The sequence below is a fragment of the Camelus bactrianus genome, chromosome X (genome assembly GCF_048773025.1).
Source record: "Camelus bactrianus isolate YW-2024 breed Bactrian camel chromosome X, ASM4877302v1, whole genome shotgun sequence".
Taxonomy (NCBI): domain Eukaryota; kingdom Metazoa; phylum Chordata; class Mammalia; order Artiodactyla; family Camelidae; genus Camelus; species Camelus bactrianus.
The window spans coordinates 15,412,968-15,432,212 of record NC_133575.1 but is presented as its reverse complement, the minus strand read 5'-3'; the positions used below and the strand labels follow the sequence as shown (position 1 = coordinate 15,432,212).

Genomic DNA, 19,245 nt, shown 5'->3' with positions numbered 1-19,245 from the left:
GAAGATGGAGCACAGAGATCCTAACCTTGCTGAAATGTGGGCACATGAACAAATGGAATTAGACCACAGACTCCCAACGATCTACATGTGGATTATTGAAGTCTCCCAACATCTCAGACCATTCGGGTGGCCATAACAAACTACCAGAGACCAGGTGGCTGATAAACAACAGAAATTTATTTCTCATAGGTCTGGATGCTGGGAAGTACAAACCCAAGGCACCAGCAGCATCGCTTCTTGGCCTTTTGGCTAAGATGAAGTGTAGTATCTGTTCTTATCGGTCAGGGCACCAGCAGATTCGGTGTCTGGTGAGAGCCCACATCCCGGTTCATAGACCTTCCAGCTGTAAGCTCACTTGGCGAGAAGGACCGGGGTTTTCTCTGATCTCTTTTATAAGAGCACTCATCCCATTCATGATGGCTCTGCCCCACCTCTACCATCACCTTGGGGTTTAGGTTCCAACATATAAATTTGGGGAGGTACACAAAAGTTCAGACCATAGTACTCATTTTTTATAGTCTGCCCTCACTTATCATTTCCTGGGTTTTGAGTAAAACATTCACCTTTGCTGGATTTGATTATTTAAATAGTCCATGACATAACCCTGCTATGAATCTAGTATTTAGGTATCGGATTTCCAGCCACTGACAGCCTATAGTTCTTCACTCATTGCAAAGGAAACTTCATTCAGGATCCCTTTGCTTTATCTGTATGACAGAGCTTACCACCTGATAAAATTCTCTCTTATCTCAAGATGGAACCAATGAAGGAGATCGTAATTAAATATTTTGATAATACCCAGCTCATCTTTATAGGCCTCCCAGCTCATGATTGATGCTGACTAAAGATAACCCCAAGCTGTGGGTTCTTGGAAACAAACTACATACTTTATTAAAACACCCATGTGAATGGCCCCTAATTTGTCCTCTACAGCAGTGGTTCTCACACCCGACCATGCGTCGCAGTCCCCTGGAGAGCCTGTTCAAACAGGTGACCGGGATCTACCCCAGAGTTTCTGAGTCAGCAGGTCTGAGGTGGGACTCAAGCTCAGTCCCCAGGCGATGCCAGTGCTGATGGTCTGGAGTCCAGACTTGAGACCCACCACTCTGTAGAAAGGCTTTAGAATATGAGCTAGCCATTCCTTCTTTCTTCCTTTTTTTTTTTTTTTTTTTTTTTTTTAGGAGTTTTCCACCCTTTTTTGTTTGTTTGTTTTGGAGGGAAGGTAATGAGGTTTATTTGTTTATTTTTTAGTGGAGGTACTGGGGATTGAACCCAGGACCTCCTGCATGCTAACCACACACTCTACCACTGAGCTACACTCTCCCCTGCCTTCTTTCTTCTTTAGTAATGAAATGAATTTTAAATCAGAGTGAGAAATGCATCTAGCTGAAAGATGATATTTCTCAGCCTCTCTTGCAACTTGAAGTGGCCACGTGACTAAGTTCTCGCCTGTGAGCTGTGAGAAGTGTTGTGTGGGAATTCCAGGAAGGTGGCTTGAAGGAAGCCTGGGTCACTGGGAAGAGCCTGCGAAGGCAGCTTCTAAGATGGCCCCAGTGATGCCCACCTCCTGGTATTCACGCCCCTGGACATTTCCCGCTGTATGAGCACTCACTGGACTTCTAATGGGAGAATCCAGCTGCTGAGTCATGAGACAGCCCTGTGGGGAAGCCCACATAAGTGAGCATGGGGGGGGGACGGACTCTGAACCCTGCCAAGACCGCCTGAGTGGTTTCTGCACAGATCCTCCTGAGTTGAGCCTTGAGATCGGCTGCAGCCAGTGCCTCACTTGCGGATTGTGAAATGCTGAGCCACAAGCATGCTGCTAAGCTGCTCCCAACTGTGAGAAACTAGGAGATAACAGAACTAGGAGATAATAATATTATGAGATAATGTAGAAATGAGGATAATAAATGTTTGTTATTTCCAGCCCAAAGTTTGAGGGTGAGTTGTTAAGCAGCAATGCATAACTAACACAGAGCCCCTTCTCCGTTCTCCTACCCTGATACCTGCGAAAGAAAGCTCGAACTGCAGAAGCCATCCTTGACCGTGAGGATAGAGTCTACATGGCGAGGATGGCAAAGCAAAAAGACAGGCATCTGGGTCCTGATGACACCAGAAATCCAGCATGGGGCTGCATACTTCCCAACTTCCTTTCTATGAGGGAGAAATAGACTGCTCTCTCAATGAAGCTTAAAAATATTTATGTGTGCCTGGCCTTCCTCCTTTCACCAAGTCTATAAAATAACAGTGTTATCATTTTAACAGATATTTAGCTCTTACTAGATTCCAGACACTGCCTAAATACTTTATAAATGTTCACCCGTGAAATTGTCATCACAACCCTATTGTTATTCTCATTTTGCTGATGGGGACTCTGGGGCACAGAGAGGTTAAGCGACTTGCTGAAGGACACACAGCTAGTGAGGATTATAAATCCAGGCAGTCTGGCTGCAGAATCTGTGCTTTTAATCATTAAGCCCTATTGTGCTAACATCTTCTAAGTGTTTCCCAAGTGTTGGACATCATACTAAGTGCTTTACACATTTCACAGAAGAGGAAACTGGAGCTCAGGGAGGGTTAAGTAACTGCCTGAAAACCACAAGGCTGAAAGTGGCAGAGATTCAAATCCAGGTTTCTTTGCTTCAAGGCCAGTGCTCTTACTGCTTGTGAAATGACACTTCTGTTCTGGGCCTAGTTTGTCTTCAGGGATTCCCAGTGACCACGTCATGGAACCTGCCCTCCCCAGATTTGGCTGTGCCTACAGATCCCCTGGGGGGCTTGGTAGATGCAGCTTCTGACTCAGAGGTCCTGGGCTGGGACCCAAGAATCAGCGTTTCTCACACGTGCCGCGATGACAGTGACGTTGCTGGTCTGAGGCCACGCTCTGTGCAGTGAGGTGGACTTTCTCCTTAGCAGGGCTGGGCCCTCAGTGGCTGTGCTACCTGTTCCCCTTCCTGTAAAACGACACGGCGCTTGGAGAGATGGTCAGTAAAGTTCCTCCTGCTCTAAGAGTCCTTGATTTTGTGCACAATAGCATTTTCTGCCACTCTCCACACCTTTGTACTTATCTGACCAAGAAGCAAAATAATCTAAATTACCAAAGACATAATTAAATGCATCTAATTTGATATCAGGGAGAAGATCCGTTTGTCCAGCCCCCTCACTTTGCAAGTGAGAAAACAGAGAGGCGATGTGACTTGCCCATGCCCAGGTCCGGGCGCTGGGGCGCTGGGAGCAGATGCTGCCTCTTCTCAGGCTTGGCTGTGCCTCCGCGTCACCAGGGTCACATGGAGAGTCTGGTTCAGGAGAGTCTGCATTTCTCCCCAGGTGAGGCCCACACGGCTGGTCCCCGGAGCACAGATCACAGCGCTTTTCTCCCAGCGCCGCCTCTCCCCTCCATCCATGCCCCAGGGGGCAGAAACCCAGCTGGGCCAGGGAGGGACCCTGAGAACTGGCCTCCGGGCCCCCCAGTCAGAAGAGGCAGGAACACCACAGTGAGACAGGAAAGGCTGAGGCGAGTGACCCGGATTTCGGAGGACCACCACCACAAGAGAGGTGACATTCGTGTGGGGCCTGAAGTTCAGGGGAAGTGGTTACAGTCGCTGCCACCGCAGCAAACGCAGCCAGAGCAGAGCAGCGCGAACGGGGGCCACTTCCGGCCCCACCCAGGCCTCTCCGGGCATTTCTCTGACACAGGAGCCAGCCCCCGGGAGCTAATCCCACGCTGTAGTTGGGCGCAGACTTGGGTGGTAGCGACGGAGGATGTGGGGCATTCGGGAGGAGCCCCCAGGCAACAGCCTGACCCGGGGCCCGGGTTCCCCTGCGGCTGTGAGCCTCTGACCTCAATTAGTCTTTAAGCAATGCCCTCTGTGTGCCTAGCGCTGTGCTAGGGAGCCTGGCAAACAAAATGAAGTCTAAAATGTGGTCTGTACCCTCAAGGGGTTTGTCATCTAATTGGAGGAGCCAGTGGGAAGGAGGCTGAGAATTCAAGAGAGTTCCAGAGAATGTTACACTTTTCAGTGAGGTCTGGATGTGCAGTGGAGAATCTCAGAAGGGAGAAATGGGCCTGGGTCTGAGCAAGTCAGGAAAAGGCTTCCTGAAGAGGTGACACCTGAGCTGGGGCCTTAGGTAGGTGTGGCCCCAGTTCTTCCTAGTCCTGGTATCCTCACCCTTTGTCATGTAACTTTGTATTTGTGAATGAAAAATACCGCAAGTCATATCAGTCAACAAAGAATGCTGTGGCCATCAAGTCATCAGCCACCTCAGGATGCAGACAAGCAGGGAGGCCGGCCCCTGCAGCCACCCTGAGGGGACTCAGAATATGAAAGGGCAGGAGACTGGCCCTAGAGGGCTAGGTGCTTGTCAAAGGGATGAATTCAGTGAGCGCAGACGTTTGCTCCTTCCCATACACAGAAAAGCACTAAATTCTTTAACTTGAGATGCCTGGTTTTCTTTTTAATGTTCCGACTACCTGGTCTTTGTTGTAAAGCTCCTGTATATCCTGGCTCCTCCCCCACCTCTTCGGAGCAGTCTCTCGGAGCGATCTGGGCGGCTGTCATCCCGGGCTTCAAGGGGTTCGAGTCCTCAGAAATGTCAACTGAGTAACACGTAGCTCCCAGCTTTCAGGTTGTGCGGTTTTATTTCGGTTGGCATATTCTTCCCCCTTCCCTGGCCGTTTTAATTCTGGACTCAAGCAGGTGGCTGGCTTTAGACTTCAGGATGTTAGAAGGCTTGACAAAGCAGGGGTCCGATCTTTGGCTTTCTTCATTCCGCTTGCCTTTTACACCTCAGGCACTGCCAGGAAGACATGCCTGGGCTAGTCTGTTGGAGACTGAGAGACAAGCAGGCCAAAGCCAGTTCGCCCCAGTTGTCCCAGCCAAGAACCAGGCAGACCCCAGATACAGGAGCCAGCTCAGCCGAAGTCAGCAGAGTCACCTAGCCAGCTGTCCCAAGTGTGCGGGCGCTAAGCACCTGTCGTTGCCTGGCATTGAGGTTTTGAGACTTTTTATGCAGCATGATTATGAAACTAGGTAATTGATATAATAGGCAGAAATTGGAAGAATGGGACACTCAAGCGTCTCCTGCAGAGACTCCATTAGAAAAACAGCTTTGTGTGATAATAAGAACTATGACTTTAAATCAGGCTCCCCTGATGAAACACTTGGGAAACGCTGAGTAAATGCAGATAACAGGTTTCTTGATGTAGGACTTCCCAGGGCCTTGGCTGTGAAATGGTACATTGTGAATCTCCAGCGGGAGGGAACGTTCAGAATGCAACATTTCTTGAACATTCAGTGAAGTATCTCATGGGACGACGCTGCCCCAGGATACATTTTGGGACATGCTGGTCTCAGCACATCCTGTGCCATTTCGCTGCTAGCAGGAAAGTTGCCCTAGAGCAGGGGTATAGTCTTTTTTTTTTCTTATTGCTGTATCTCCAGGGCCTAGAGTAGCGCTTGCCTTGTCCTCGGCTCTTAAGAGATATAGATGGAGGGAGGGAGAAAAGTTGTGGTGTTTCTGACCCCTGCTCTTCCGGTCGTGCTGCGCCTCTGCCAACGATAAATGCCCTGGCTTTGTCTACCTGGTGAGCCCCAACTATGCTACAAAGCTCAGGGTACAAGTCCTCATTTCCCTGAAGACTTCTCTGACCTCCTCAAGTAAAGCTGGGTGATTTCGCCCACCATTATAAATACCAAGGTAGCCCTGCTTTGTCCATCTCCCCCTCAGCGCTGGGAGCCGCGCTGCTGCCGCCATCTTTCCCACCACACCAGGCACAGAGTCCATCACACTGTGGGTGCCTAGTGGCTGTGCGCTGGGAAGAAGCAGGAGGAGAAGGAGGGCGGGCGGGAGGAACAGAGGGAGAGGAAGGGGTCAAAAATAATATTCAGGGATCATTTCCTAAGAGCAAACAGTTAGTGATAATAAGATTGGAAAGCTTTCCTGCGGGCAGGTGGTAGAGAGACATGAATATAAGTAAACGAGTTCAGTCTTTGTCCTGAAGTCACGAGGAGCCACTGATTAATATTTTTAAAAAGATGGTAGCATCAGATAAGCTTTCTCTGGAAATTGTTTTTTTGCCAGCAGGTAAAACACTATTGTTCTGTGTAGTCCATGGTAACCTGAACATGGTTTAAGTCATTTCCTTAATAGAGAAAATAGTACGTAGCAAAAGAGGGAAAAAAATGTTTCTGCAGAAATCCCTCAACCTTTGTAAATGAATACAGAGACCTCGGTTGAATGGAGATGCTGCACTCAACTGGGGCCTGGGGACCAGAAGTGGTCACCCATGAGACCAAGCCAGGTGTTTACACATTAAATATTGAATCACATCTGCCCTGCATTGAAACAGGGAGGCAGGCACGAGTCCCAGGATGAGTAGTGTACAGTCAGAGTGGAATTAAATATTTTCTACCCTTTAAATTGTCAAGCAGATGCTGGCAGTCTCCTCATGGCTATCACGCCTGCCAAAGTTGAAGGAATGGCTTGGGTTGTTTTTTTCTCTGAAGGCTACCCAAATAGCATAGGTATCGTAAATGTTCTACAGTAAATAGGAGAAAATCAGAAGGTAACAAGTGTGCCTGTTTTATACACTTGTAGTCCTAACTAATTCAGAGCTGGCCGGGAGCACTGAACAAGCTAAATCTTATTTGTACTGACATTTAATAAGAGGTGAAAATTCAATTCTGCTCAAATCTAAACAAGCCAAAAGAATTACAGAAGGGGGAGAATTGTCCAGAGGTTTCCAGAAATGTAACAAACTGTGCATGTGTGTGTGCACGCGCACATGTGCACCTGCACGTGTTGGAGTAGGGAGGCAGGGAAGGGCAGAATATATAGGAAGAGACTGTGCAGTTTGGATATTCCAGAATGTCTGTGGCAGTTAATACATGGAGGCGTGACATTTAGGAACGTCCAGAAAGGAATGAGGTTAAGTAACAGATGTAATTAGCATTTACAAAAATAACCTATATAGACCCTGTAAACTTGTGGCTGAAATATTCGCGAATACCCACATCCCAACAAAAAGATTCAAGAAGGATCTCGAGGAATATGACTGGAACTTTAAAAGGCTGATTAGATTATAGTCTGTTGTTTTTTGTTTTTTGTTTTTTGGTTTTTTTTTCCCTAAATTGTAATAGCGGGGAAAAAAAAAAAAAAAAAAAAGCTCAGATCAGAAGCTAGGGGAAAAAAAGAATCAGAAAGCTAGAATCAGTCAGTGTCTCTACAACCATCCAGGAGTACAGGGGCCCTGAACAGCCAAAATGGGCATCGACTCTACTCAGCAGAGCTCCCCTATGGTAAGCTGGGAAATGCCCCTCCCACAAAGATATCCACAACCTAATCCCTGGAACCTGTGTGTGTTACTTTATGTGACAAAAACTGACTTTGCAGATGTGATTAATTTAATGGTCTTGAGATGGGGAGATTATCCTGGATTATCCAGGTGGACCCTAAATGCTGTTACTTGCATATTTAGAAGAGGGAAGCAGGGGGAGATTTGACACACACAGAGGAGAAGGCAATTTGAAGGTGGAGGCAGAAATTAGAGTGATGTGGCCACAAGCCAAGGAGCACCAGGCAGCCACCAGAAGCTGGAAGAGGCAAGGAACAGAATCTCCCCTAGAACCTCCAGAGGGAGTGTGGCCTTTCCAGCACCTTGATTTTGGCCCAGGGATGGTGTTGAACTTCTGGCCTCCATAACTGTGAGAGAATAAATCTCTCTTGTTTTGAGCCACCCAGTTTGTGGTGATTTATTACAGTGGCCACAGGGAACTGATACAACCCCTATCTCAGAATGAGTGCCTCCCACTACCCTCATGCAATTCACCCTCAACTCCCTGCCCCGCTGGGCCTTCCCTCCCTACTGTCCCAACTCTGATTCCTTGCCCTCCAGTTAACTTTCTGGATAATAATTTGGCATTTTTTATATATCTATCAGAAGAGAAAGACAACACCAACCAGAGACACAGACTTTTTGGTCCACTCAGCAGTTGGATTTTCTATTCTGAATCCACTTTAGATTTATGCATAAGCCTCTGTGAGACTGACTAGCAGAAGCCAACCCCCCAAAGTTGGTTAGCTTCAGTTATAATAACACAATCAATTTTCTGGACCTGCAGTGTTGAAGTCTTGGTGTACAGGTTCCTGATGATCTCACCAACCCACTGAATCCCAGCCGGAGTGGCCAGCAATCTTTCCTCGATGACATCTCCATCTCCTCTGTCAAAATGTAGTAGTGGCCTGCATTTGTTGAACTCATTTCAGTGCAGCCTTTTCTCCAAAAGATATAAAAACATAATGAAACTAGGCCTTTGATGTATTTGTCAAGACTCACTCCGTTGCTAGCGAAATAACCCCAACTCCAACTAGCTTAGATACACAAACCAAAAAGAAACTTATTTCCTCTCATAACTGAGAGTTTTGGAAGAAAAGCATCAGCTTCAGGCATAGCTAGATCCAGGAGTTCAGTAACATAACCAGGAATGTGTCCATTTCTATCTACCTCTCAGTTCTGTCTCCCTCTCACTGACTTTCAGTCTCTCATAAGCTTTCCTTTCTGAGTGGCAGATATAGCCATTAGAAGTTCAAGACTCACATACCCTTACATCTAGCAATCATAGCAAAGAGATTGCCTCTTTACTATTTGCAAATTAGTAAAAATTCCCAGGGAATCTTCAATTGGTCCTTCTAGGATTATACATCCTTCTTCAAACCAATCACTGTTGCCAAGAAGCTGTGTTTTAAATTGTCAACATGACGATTTATTTTTAAAGTGTTTCAGTATGAACAATGTGAAATATGTGTATAAATCAAGTCTAATCTCCACCCTAGGGTTGGTTAGCATTTGAAATCCTCTAATCAGGCATCAACACCCCAGGAGTGATTAACTAGCTAGAAGAACTCTAATCAGGAATTAGCACCTTTCCAAGGTCCCAGCAGGAAAAAGAACCCACTCAAATATATAATTTGATAATATATAGGATAATTCAAGGAGGATTTAATTTAAGTATGATTTACAAAGGTGTGGATGGAGTGGAGGGAAATCTCAAAGGATGGTAGGGTACTTAGGAGCTAGTAACAACAAGGCTGTTACTACCCGAGGCCCTGAGGGATGAGAGAAAGGAGCAGTTACTATCAGGAAGGAGGCAGTCATGTAGAGAGGGTGTCACTTTGTCAGGAGCTGTGACCTTCAAGATGGGTCACAACCAGCTTAAGGAAGCCCTGCAGGGATAGAGCTGGGGAAATAGATACCCTAACCCCACTCTCCTCCCTCTTCCCAGTCACCTGCTGGGCTCACCATTGGTCAAACCCAACTGGAAGCCAGAGGGTATGGGAGCCCATTGACACAGTCCATACAGGCCAGCCTCCCGCGCCAAAGAGCAGAGAGAGAAAGGGTGGAGAGCACGATCCGGACAGGCCAATAGAAAATATTCAGCAAAAGGTGTGATGAGGTAGCACTCAAAAGCTAAACGTGGAATGCTTCCTAATTAACGTAAGGAATGTTAGAAAACATTCTAATATTCTGATACAATGAATAATATTCAAAGTTGTAAATGCTTAGGAAAGCTATAGAAGTCGTACCGCCCTTGCCTGAGAACCTGGCAAGACCAGCAGTCTAAAGCCGTGGGTAGTGCTCAGGGGTGGAACCCCACCGTCCTGCACTGTTCCCTTCAAGGAAAGCCCTGTCACCAGGCTCACTCACAGGGCTGACCTGTCCTAAAGTTAGCAGATTGTGGCATCTACAAAGGACTCTCATGCAAGTTGCTCTTTTAGATGTCTAGGAAAGAAGAATTTCCCTGAATTACAGAGCAGACAGAACAGTGTGTTTGGGGCTGCTTGCTAATAAAGCATGTACATTTTGTAGTATTTACTCTAAGACTTGCTTTCATTGTAGGATAATATCTGGAAGTCAAGTTAAGGGCAAAAGACACATGACTTTCACCAACTGCTAACCACCAGAGGCTCCCAGCATTGACCAGGAGAGCCCAGTACTTACTGAATGGCTAGGTTGAATCACGTGCCCAACCCTGTGGCAAGGAGGAGGGGTCATTTCCACAAAGTTCATCCAGAATGGATTTTCCATCAGCAAAATAAATTCTGCTACCAGAAGAAGGTTGGGGAGGGAAGGACAGTGGGTGAGACAGACAATAACTACACCTACCTCAGCTTACTACACTTTCCATTTACCAGTCATGGTTCCAAGCATTCCTGAGTCACCTCGAGTATCCATGACATTCATAATTTTTCATTTCACGAAGGCACAAAATTGCATTGCCCGTGCTACAAAGCCGGAGAGCAGGGAAAATGTTCCTAGCTAGTGACTGAGCCTAGCCGACCACCTGTCGACCATATCTCAGAATGGCTTCATTCCTCTCTCCTGCCTTTACACAAACGCTTTAATAAGAGGCATACTTTGTTCCTTAGGGAAAGCTTCCCTCGGGAGAGTGCAACTACTGATGTTGGTGCTGAAGTGAAGAAGTGACAGGATCTTTCATTAAAAACTAAAAACATACTATATTCAAAAATCATCATAAGTCTGAAGGGGCTACTCAAATATTTTCATCTTACCCGACTGCATATTATGAGTGAGTTTAAATGCTGTAATGTCTTCAAGAAGAGTCTGGAACACACACCTTATGAAAGACATGGATTTAGCATATACAAGAAAAATATCTGCATAGCATTCATGAGCCCTTTCGGCTATCTATTCTTACGTAACAAACTACTCCAAAACTCAGTGTCTCAAAGCAACAAGCATTGTAAGTTCCACAGTCTGGGCTGGACTCAGCTAGGCGCTTCTTCTGCTCATCTTACCAGCAATCACTCATGTGCCTGCATTCAGCTGGCAGGTTGGTTGAGGGCTGGGCTCACTTGCGACACCAGGATGCTTGGATCTCCCTCTCTCTCCATGTAATCTCAAGGCCTCTCTCTCTGCACAGAGCCTCTCCACATGTTCTCTTAGGTTCAGAGAACTTCCTATATGGCAGGCAGACTTCCTCCATGGCAGCTCAAACCACAAATGCAGAAACTACCAGGTCTTCCTAAAGCTTAGGCGCTGAACACAATCTGTTAATTTTTTTTTAATTGAAGTATAGTCAGTTACAGTGTGTCAATCTGTGGTGCACAGCACAATGTCCCACTTATACATATACATACATATTTTCATTTTCTTTTTTATTGAAGGTTATTATAAGATGTGGAATATAGTTCCCTGTGCTATACAGAAGAAATTTCATTTTTATCTATTTTTATATATAGTGGTTATTATTTGCAAATCATGAACTCCCAAATTTATCCCTTCTCACCCTCTTTCCTCTGGTAACCTTAAGATTGTTTGCTATGTCTGCAAGTCTGTTTCTGTTTTGTAGATGAGTTCATTAGTGTCTTCTTTTTCCTTTTTTTAAATTCCACATATGAGTGATATCATATGGCATTTTTCTTTCTCTTTCTGGCTTACTTCACTTACAGTGACGATCTCCAGGTCCATCCATGTTGCTACAAATGGCATTATTTTATTCTTTTTATGGCTGAGTAGTATTCCATTGTATAAATATACCACCTCTTCTTTATCCAGTCCTCTGTCAGTTGACATTTAGGTTGTTTCCATGTCTTGGCTATTGTAAATAGTGCTGCTCTGAACATTGGGGTGCATGTATCTTTTCAAATTTGAGTTCCCTCTAGATATATGCCCAGGTGTGGGATTGCTGGATCATATGGTAAGTCTATTTTTAGTTTTTTGAGGAATCCCCATAATGTTTTCTGTTATGGCTGCACCAAACTGCATTCCTACCAGCAGTGTAGGAGGGTTCCCTTTTCTCCTCACCCTCTCCAGAATTTATTGTTTGTGGACTTTTGAATCGTGGCCATTCTGACTGGTGTGAGGTGATACTTCATTGTAGTTTTGATTTGCATTTCTCTGATAATTAGTGATATTGAGCATTTTTTCATGTGCCTATTGGCTATTTCTGTATCTTCATTGGAGAATTGCTTGTTTAGGTCCTCTGCCCATTTTTGGATTGGGTTGTTTGTTTTTTTGTTATTAAGTTGTATGAGCTGTTTATATATTCTGGAAATTAAACCTTTGTCAGTCACGTCATTTGTAAATATTTTCTCCCATTCCGTAGGTTGTCATTCTGGTTTACTTATGGTTTCCTTTGCTGTGCAAAAGCTTGTAAGTTCAATTAGGTCCTATTTGTTTATTTTTGTTTTTAATTTCTATTGCCTGGGTAAACTGCCCTAGGATAACATTGCTAAGATTTATGTCAGAGAATGTTTTGCCTATGTTTTCTTCTAGGAAGTTTATTGTCTTATCTTTTTTTTTTTTTTTACATTTTTTTTATTGAGTTATAGTCATTTTACAATGTTGTGTCAATTTCCAGTGTAGAGCACAATTTTTCAGTTATACATGAACATACATATATTCATTGTTGCACTTTTTTTGCTGTGAGCTACCACAAGGTCTTGTATATATTTCCCTGTGCTATACAGTATAATCTTGTTTATCCATTCTGCATATGCCTGTCAATATCTACAAATTTCAAACTCCAAGTCTGTCCCTTCCCACCCCCCTCCCCCTTGGCAACCACAAGTTTGTATTATATGTCTATGAGTCTGTTTCTGTTTTATATTTATGTTCTTTTTTTTTTTTTAAGGTTCCACATATGAGTGATCTCATATGGTATTTTTCTTTCTCTTTCTGGCTTACTTCACTTAGAATGACATTCTCCAGGGACATCCACGTTGCTGCAAAGGGCATTATGTTGTCGTTTTTATGGCTTAATAGTATTCCATTGTGTCTTGTCTTATATATATATATATATTTTTTGAGAATATTTATTATGATTTTTTAAAATTGATGTATATTTGATTTAGAATTTTATGTTAGTTTCTGGTATACAGCAAAGGGATTCAATTACATATATATATTCTTTTTCAAATCTTTTCCATTGCAGGTTATTACAAGATATTTAACATAGTTCCCTGTGCTATACAGTAGGCCTTTTTGTTAATATATTTTATTTATAGTAGTGTGTATATATCAATCCCCAGATTCCAGTTTATCCCTCCCCCCCACCCTTTTCCCCTTTGGTAACCATTGTATCTTTCTGTGTCTGTGAGTTTAATTCTAGTTTGTGAACAAGTGCATTTTTCTGATTTTTTAATTTTTTTATTTTTTATTTTTTTAACATTTTTTATTGATTTATAATCACTTTACAATGTTGTGTCATATTCCAGTGTTCAACACAATTTTTCAGTCATTCATGGACATATACACACTCATTGTCACATTTTTTTCTCTGTGAGTTATCATAACATTTTGTGGATGTTTCCCTGTGCTATACAGTGTAATCTTGTTTATCTATTCTACAATTTTGAAATCCCAGTCTATCCCTTCCCACCCTCCACCCCCCTGGCAACCACAAGTCTGTATTCTCTGTGTATGAGTCTATTTCTGTCCTGTATTTATGCTTTGTTTTTTTGTTTGTTTGTTTGTTTGTTGTTTTTGTTTTTTAGATTCCACGTATGAGCGACCTCATATGGTATTTTTCTTTCTCTTTCTGGCTTACTTCACTTAGAATGACATTCTCCAGGGATATCCACGTTGCTGCAAAGGGCGTTATGTTGTCGTTTTTTATGGCTTAATAGTATTCCATTGTGTCTTGTCTTATATTTAAGTCTTTAAGAAACATTTTGAGTTTATTTTTGTATACATTGTGAGGGAGTGTTCTAACTTCATTGATTTGCATGCTGCTGTCCAGTTTTCCCAACACCGCTTACTGAAGATACTATCTTTTCTCCATTGTGTATTCTTGCCTCCTTTGTCAAAGATTAATTGACTGTAGGTCTGTGGGTTTATTTCTGGGCTCTCTATTCTGTTGCATTGATCTATATGTCTGATTTTGTGCCAATACCACACTGTTTTGATTACTGTAGCTCTGTAGTATTGTCTGAAGTCTGGGAGGGTTATTCCTCCAGCTTTGTTCTTTTTCTTCAATATTGCTTTGGCAATTCTGGGTCTTTTGTGATTTCATATGAATTTTAGGATTATTTGTTCTAATTCTTTGAAAAATGTCATGGGTAATTTGATAAGGATTGCGTTAAATCTGTAGATTGTCTTGGGCAATATGGCCTTTTTAACAATATTGATTCTTCCAGTCCAAGAGCACACACTCTGTTAATTAAAATGAGTCACAAAAGCAGTCCAGATTCAAGGGATAGGAATAACAGAAGGGCAGGAATGTGGGGAAACATGATTCACAGGGGCCATGGATGTAACAGATCGCCACGGCTCGCCTGTACTACAGTCCTAGATGCTTTGCTGTGGTCTTTCCCTGAATAAGTCCAGATGCATCCTCATTTTGTAGGTAATGAAAGTGATGCGTGTAGAGGTTAGGAAAATAACCCAAAGTTACACAGTTAGATTTGAATCCAAAGGCAGTGCTCAATCCACTAACCATAGGATGTCATACTAGCTTTGGAATATGCAATTAAGTTCAGTTCCTGGAAATGTATTCATTGGGTGTTTCCATCGGGTGTTTCCTGGTAGAATCGCAAAGCAAAGACACCCTTTCATCTTCCATTCTCTCCGGTTTAGCCTCAACCCCAGTATTATCCTCCCCTACTCCAGGACTTCCAGCCACTCAGATTCCAGAGGTAATTCCTGTCTGCTTTTCTCCAGGCCCAAAATTAATCACTTACTATCACACACAAAACAGTACCCCCTGAACAGCCAGAGCTGAGCTCAAACACACCTAAACCTGAGCTTCCCCTGACCACCCCCAGCCCAATGTGAAGGCTCTCCGCCCTGCTCAAAGGTACTACTATGCTGCCACTCCCCACTTTGGGGCCCTTGTATCAGCTCTCAGCCAAGGTGATTTCATCAAGGAGGTCTTGAGGCTCTGGACTCTGGGCAATTGAGCTGAAGGTGATAAGCCTAGACTGGCAGTCTCAAAAGGAGGAGAGGGTACTGTAGGGTAGAGTCAGGGACCCATGGGTAGGGGTCCCAAGACAGCCACCAGGAAAGGGCTTTATATTATTATTATTAGTTGATACTCCCAAAAACTTATGCAGAGACTTATTCTATCCACAAATAATTGTTAAAACATACATTGACATGAAAATTTGGCAGCTTTTCATAGCAGTCTGGTGTCAAGCAAGTGCGCTGAATATCCAATTTCATTTTGTGTTTTCCTCCTTGCACCGGACTCCAAGATAGTTTGGAGAAGGGACTGAACAAAGAGTGAGAAGGAGAAGAGAGGGCCCCTACTTGAGTCACTCCGGAGCCCACTGTTCCTCACACTTCCAGTTCTCCCTTTGTTTAGTAATCCCCCTACTGCCCTAGGAGTTACTCTCCTCCTTATGACACCACCACACGCCCCAGGTTGATGCTACAGTTCAGGCTGATACAAGGACCCAAGGTGGGGAGTGGCATCCTCGGAGCCTCCACCTTGGGCCCTAGAGGGCTGATGAATGAGGGACAATGAAACCCCAAATGTCGGTATGTCTGACAACCCAGCCTCAGCTTTAAGTGGGTGCCATTTTGTGTGACTGGAGACAGTTGAAAGATGGGAGGAGACTGTCAGTCTTAATTCTCCAAGATGTATAATCTGCATCAGAGTGAGAAGAGAAAAGCACAAAAATTCATTCAACTCTGTAAATGTAATACTATTTCTATCCTTTAAGTGATCTGTTTACCTTTTAAGCTAAGTCACCACTCAACACAATAGCAATTATGTGCATATCATTAAAATGTGTCCTGTTGATATGGCTTCGAGTTGTATTTAATTATGACAATAATCCATGAGACTTACTCTATGAGCAATATATGCAAATTAATCTTCTCACTTTATAATTATATCATGAATTTTCCATCTTTGCAATTTGCTGCATGTAAAGGACAGTCACAGCTGAAACAATTAAAGAAAATGTTAACTATTACTCAAATCATATATTGCTTTTTCTACATATAATTGTTTATAAAAATTCTATGATTTTCTATTTAAATAAGTCAATGATCCTTGGCTGTGGTTTCATGAAATGTCTGTTCTTTCAGACTTTGAATATGCAGTGTTTCTCTTCAGTTGTGCTTAGTACATCGAACATCTTGTATTTCCTAGGCCAGGGCCGTAAAAAGAAATCATAATAGAACATTCCACCTTCACCTTTCATCTATATGTAATTTTTTAACTTACCTGGGCTTTCTTGCTGGACCTTGGGGAGGCAATTTATGGGAACACGTTATCAAGGTGTTGGAGTTCCAGGTCCACAGTGATGATTTTTCTCTCAGTTCTTTTGGGCAGGAGATAAATCTTACAAGATGCTAAGGGCCAAAGGATGACAGGATTACTGGGTGAGATCTCCTTGATACGCGAGCGTACCGAAATTGGGACTAAGATTGTGCAGGCAGATTTACCCTCCCACTTGCTTCTGGTAAGGCAGCTCCTGCAAACTGACCTGAGCAAATTGTTGAGTCACAAGTTTTAGGATGTTTTGGATGGATTGGAGTAGCCTTCAGCAGTTAGAAGTAGGTGAGGGCAGCAGTTCTCTCCAACCATCTCACTGTTGGGTAATGTGTTATAATAAAAGCAAGTGTCAGACCAAATTCTGACACTTATACATACACTCATAGCAAGGAGACACCTAGACAGCCATACAGTCTGTCCTGAAAGTTTAGTGAAGTCCCAGCTTGGTGACCCTTTGGCTCTTCCAATTGCACCTTGCTTGAAAGGTTCACGTGAGATACACGTATAATACTGGCACTGCTGAATTTACCAAAACTTCTAGCCAGAAGTAACCAAGTCCCGCCCCAGAATGGTGAAGCAAGGGACCAGTCTGGAATCCTAAGCCTTGAGTGCCATTCTAAGGGGCTGTGGACTGTCGGCTTCACCAGAGTCTTATACCCCTATCATGCGAGGGTAGGACTTCCTAAACAGTATTTCTAGCTGATGCCCACTGCTTGAATACCGCTCATTTCATCAATGAGAAATTATTTCTAACATCCATTAGGCTTATTAACAAAGCCTGTGATATTGATCTGAGATAAAGGTATTTGAAGGCTTGTAGTAGTTGCTCTGGGAATGTTGATTCCTGATTAGAGTCTTTCAAGGGACATTAATCCCTGGAATGAATATCCTCAATTAGAGGACTTTTAACGTTAACAACTGCCCCTAGGGTATAGATTTAAATGAACATGCACAAATATCTATCATACTATCTTTGCTGAAGTGTTTTGAAGTAAATTACACCACAGCAACCGTATGCTATGAGATATGATGTTGTTATGGCAATGATTATAATAAAAGATGGATTTCAACATTTTTGTTTGTTTTACATGTATAAGCTTTTGTCAAAACGAATGCCTTTAAACTAGGCATAAAACATCACAATTTGCTAGAATTGCCGTATGATCTGCCAGTTCTACTTCGGGGTATAGACTCAAAAGAATGGAAAGTGGGCTCTCAGAGATATTTGTACACCCATATTCATAGCAGCATTATTTACAGTAGCTAAAACATGGAAGCAGCCCAAGTGGCCATGGACAGATGAAGAAAGAAACTATGGTATATACGTACAATGAAGTATTATTCGGCCTTAAATAAAAAAAAAAAAGAAGGGAATTCTGACATATTCAGTAACATGAATGAATTGAGGACATTATGCTAAGTGGTATAAGCCAGTCACAAAAAGACAAATACTGTATGATTCCACTTATATGAGGCATCTAGAGAGACAGCAGGTAGAATGGTGGTTGCCAGGGGCTGGGGGATTGGGGAACGGGGCATTAGTGTTTAATGAGTATACAGTCTTAGTTTCGCTAGATGACGAGTTTGGAGCTAGATGGTGGTGATGATTGCACAGGAGTATCAATGTGTTTAGTATCACTGAACTGTACACTTAATGGTAAATTTTAGATTATGTGTATTTTATCACTATAAATTTTTTTAAAATCACATTTCTTGCTCTCTTGATGTTTGGGATTCAACATAAGACCAATAGTTTCTGGATTTCTGTCCCTCTATCATGACCCTGAAGCCTCAAGATGAATCCACTGCTCAGACAGGTGTTACGGTACCAAGGAAAAGAATAAGGTGAGCTCAGAGGTCTGCAAGCAGCCCACAGTATAAGAAATGAGGATTGAGTGAAGATGTGGTGAGAGATGAGACCCCAGTGAGTAACAGGGGCCTGTGTGAAGGCAAAGCAACAAGGCTGGGGCAAGTAAGCCGCCTAGGGAGTAAAATTTAAGGAGGCACTGACTCTCAAATGCCAACGCTGCATTTCCATGATCCTTGAGAGTGAGTGCCTCCTTAAATTTTGTATCCAAGTTGCCTTGCTTGCCTCATCCTACTTCCAGCCCTGCACCCAGGGCCCTGTTTTCAAAGGATGAAGCTTAGATTACATCCTGATGGCTATGGGGAAACTTTGACAGAACCTAAATAAAGGATTCTGGTTTTTGAAAGATAATTCTTGCCATTGTGTAGAGAATTGATTGGAAGAAAGTAAGACTGGAGGCAGGGAGATTAATCCAGACAAAAAATTATAAGGGCCTACCTGGAGTCTTGGGGCTGGAGGACAATGGATGCTTAAAGAGCTGTTAAGGAAACAGGACTGAAAGTGTGGTGACTAATTCAGTGTGGTGGTGATAAAACAGGGGAATGGCCAGAGATGACTCCTTTGCTAACTTGGGCAACTTGGTAACATGGCAATACCAGGCACTGAGACGGGATAAAGGAGGTGAATGAATCACCAGGAGTGTACACAGAGAGAAAGTAGGATGATCAGAGATGAACTGTGGGACCCGTCAACATCTAAAGCATTGATTCTCAGCCAGGGGCAGTTTTGCCCACCTGGGGACATTTGACAATGTCTGGAGACATTTTTGGTTGTCACAACTGGAAGAGGGGTCCTGCTGGCAACTAGTGAGTTGAGGCCATGGATCCTGCTAAACAGTCTACAATGTACAAGACAGCCCCCACAACCATCCTGCCCATTCCTGCCCAAAATGTCAGTAGTGCCAAGGATGACAAACCCCAGTCCAAGGGTATCCTGAGAGACTTTGTCACATGTCTTGTTGAAATCCAGATATACTGTTTCTAACATCTATCTCTCATTTTATTTTGAAAATTCTGGTTACCACTTCAAAGGAGGAAGTGAGATTCTCTCTTCCTGGAGAGGCACAACTTAGCCTTCTCTCCTCAGATTTCCCCAGAGAATGGGCTTTGTACTCCCCTCTCAATTTAAATCCCT

At 43.5% G+C, this 19,245-nt stretch overlaps 1 pseudogene; it reads left to right on the top strand.

Moving 5' to 3' along the window:
- The first annotated feature begins 229 nt into the window (after positions 1–229).
- Positions 230–432, top strand: LOC123616699 (U2 spliceosomal RNA; annotated as a pseudogene).
- The last annotated feature ends 18,813 nt before the right edge of the window (positions 433–19,245 follow it).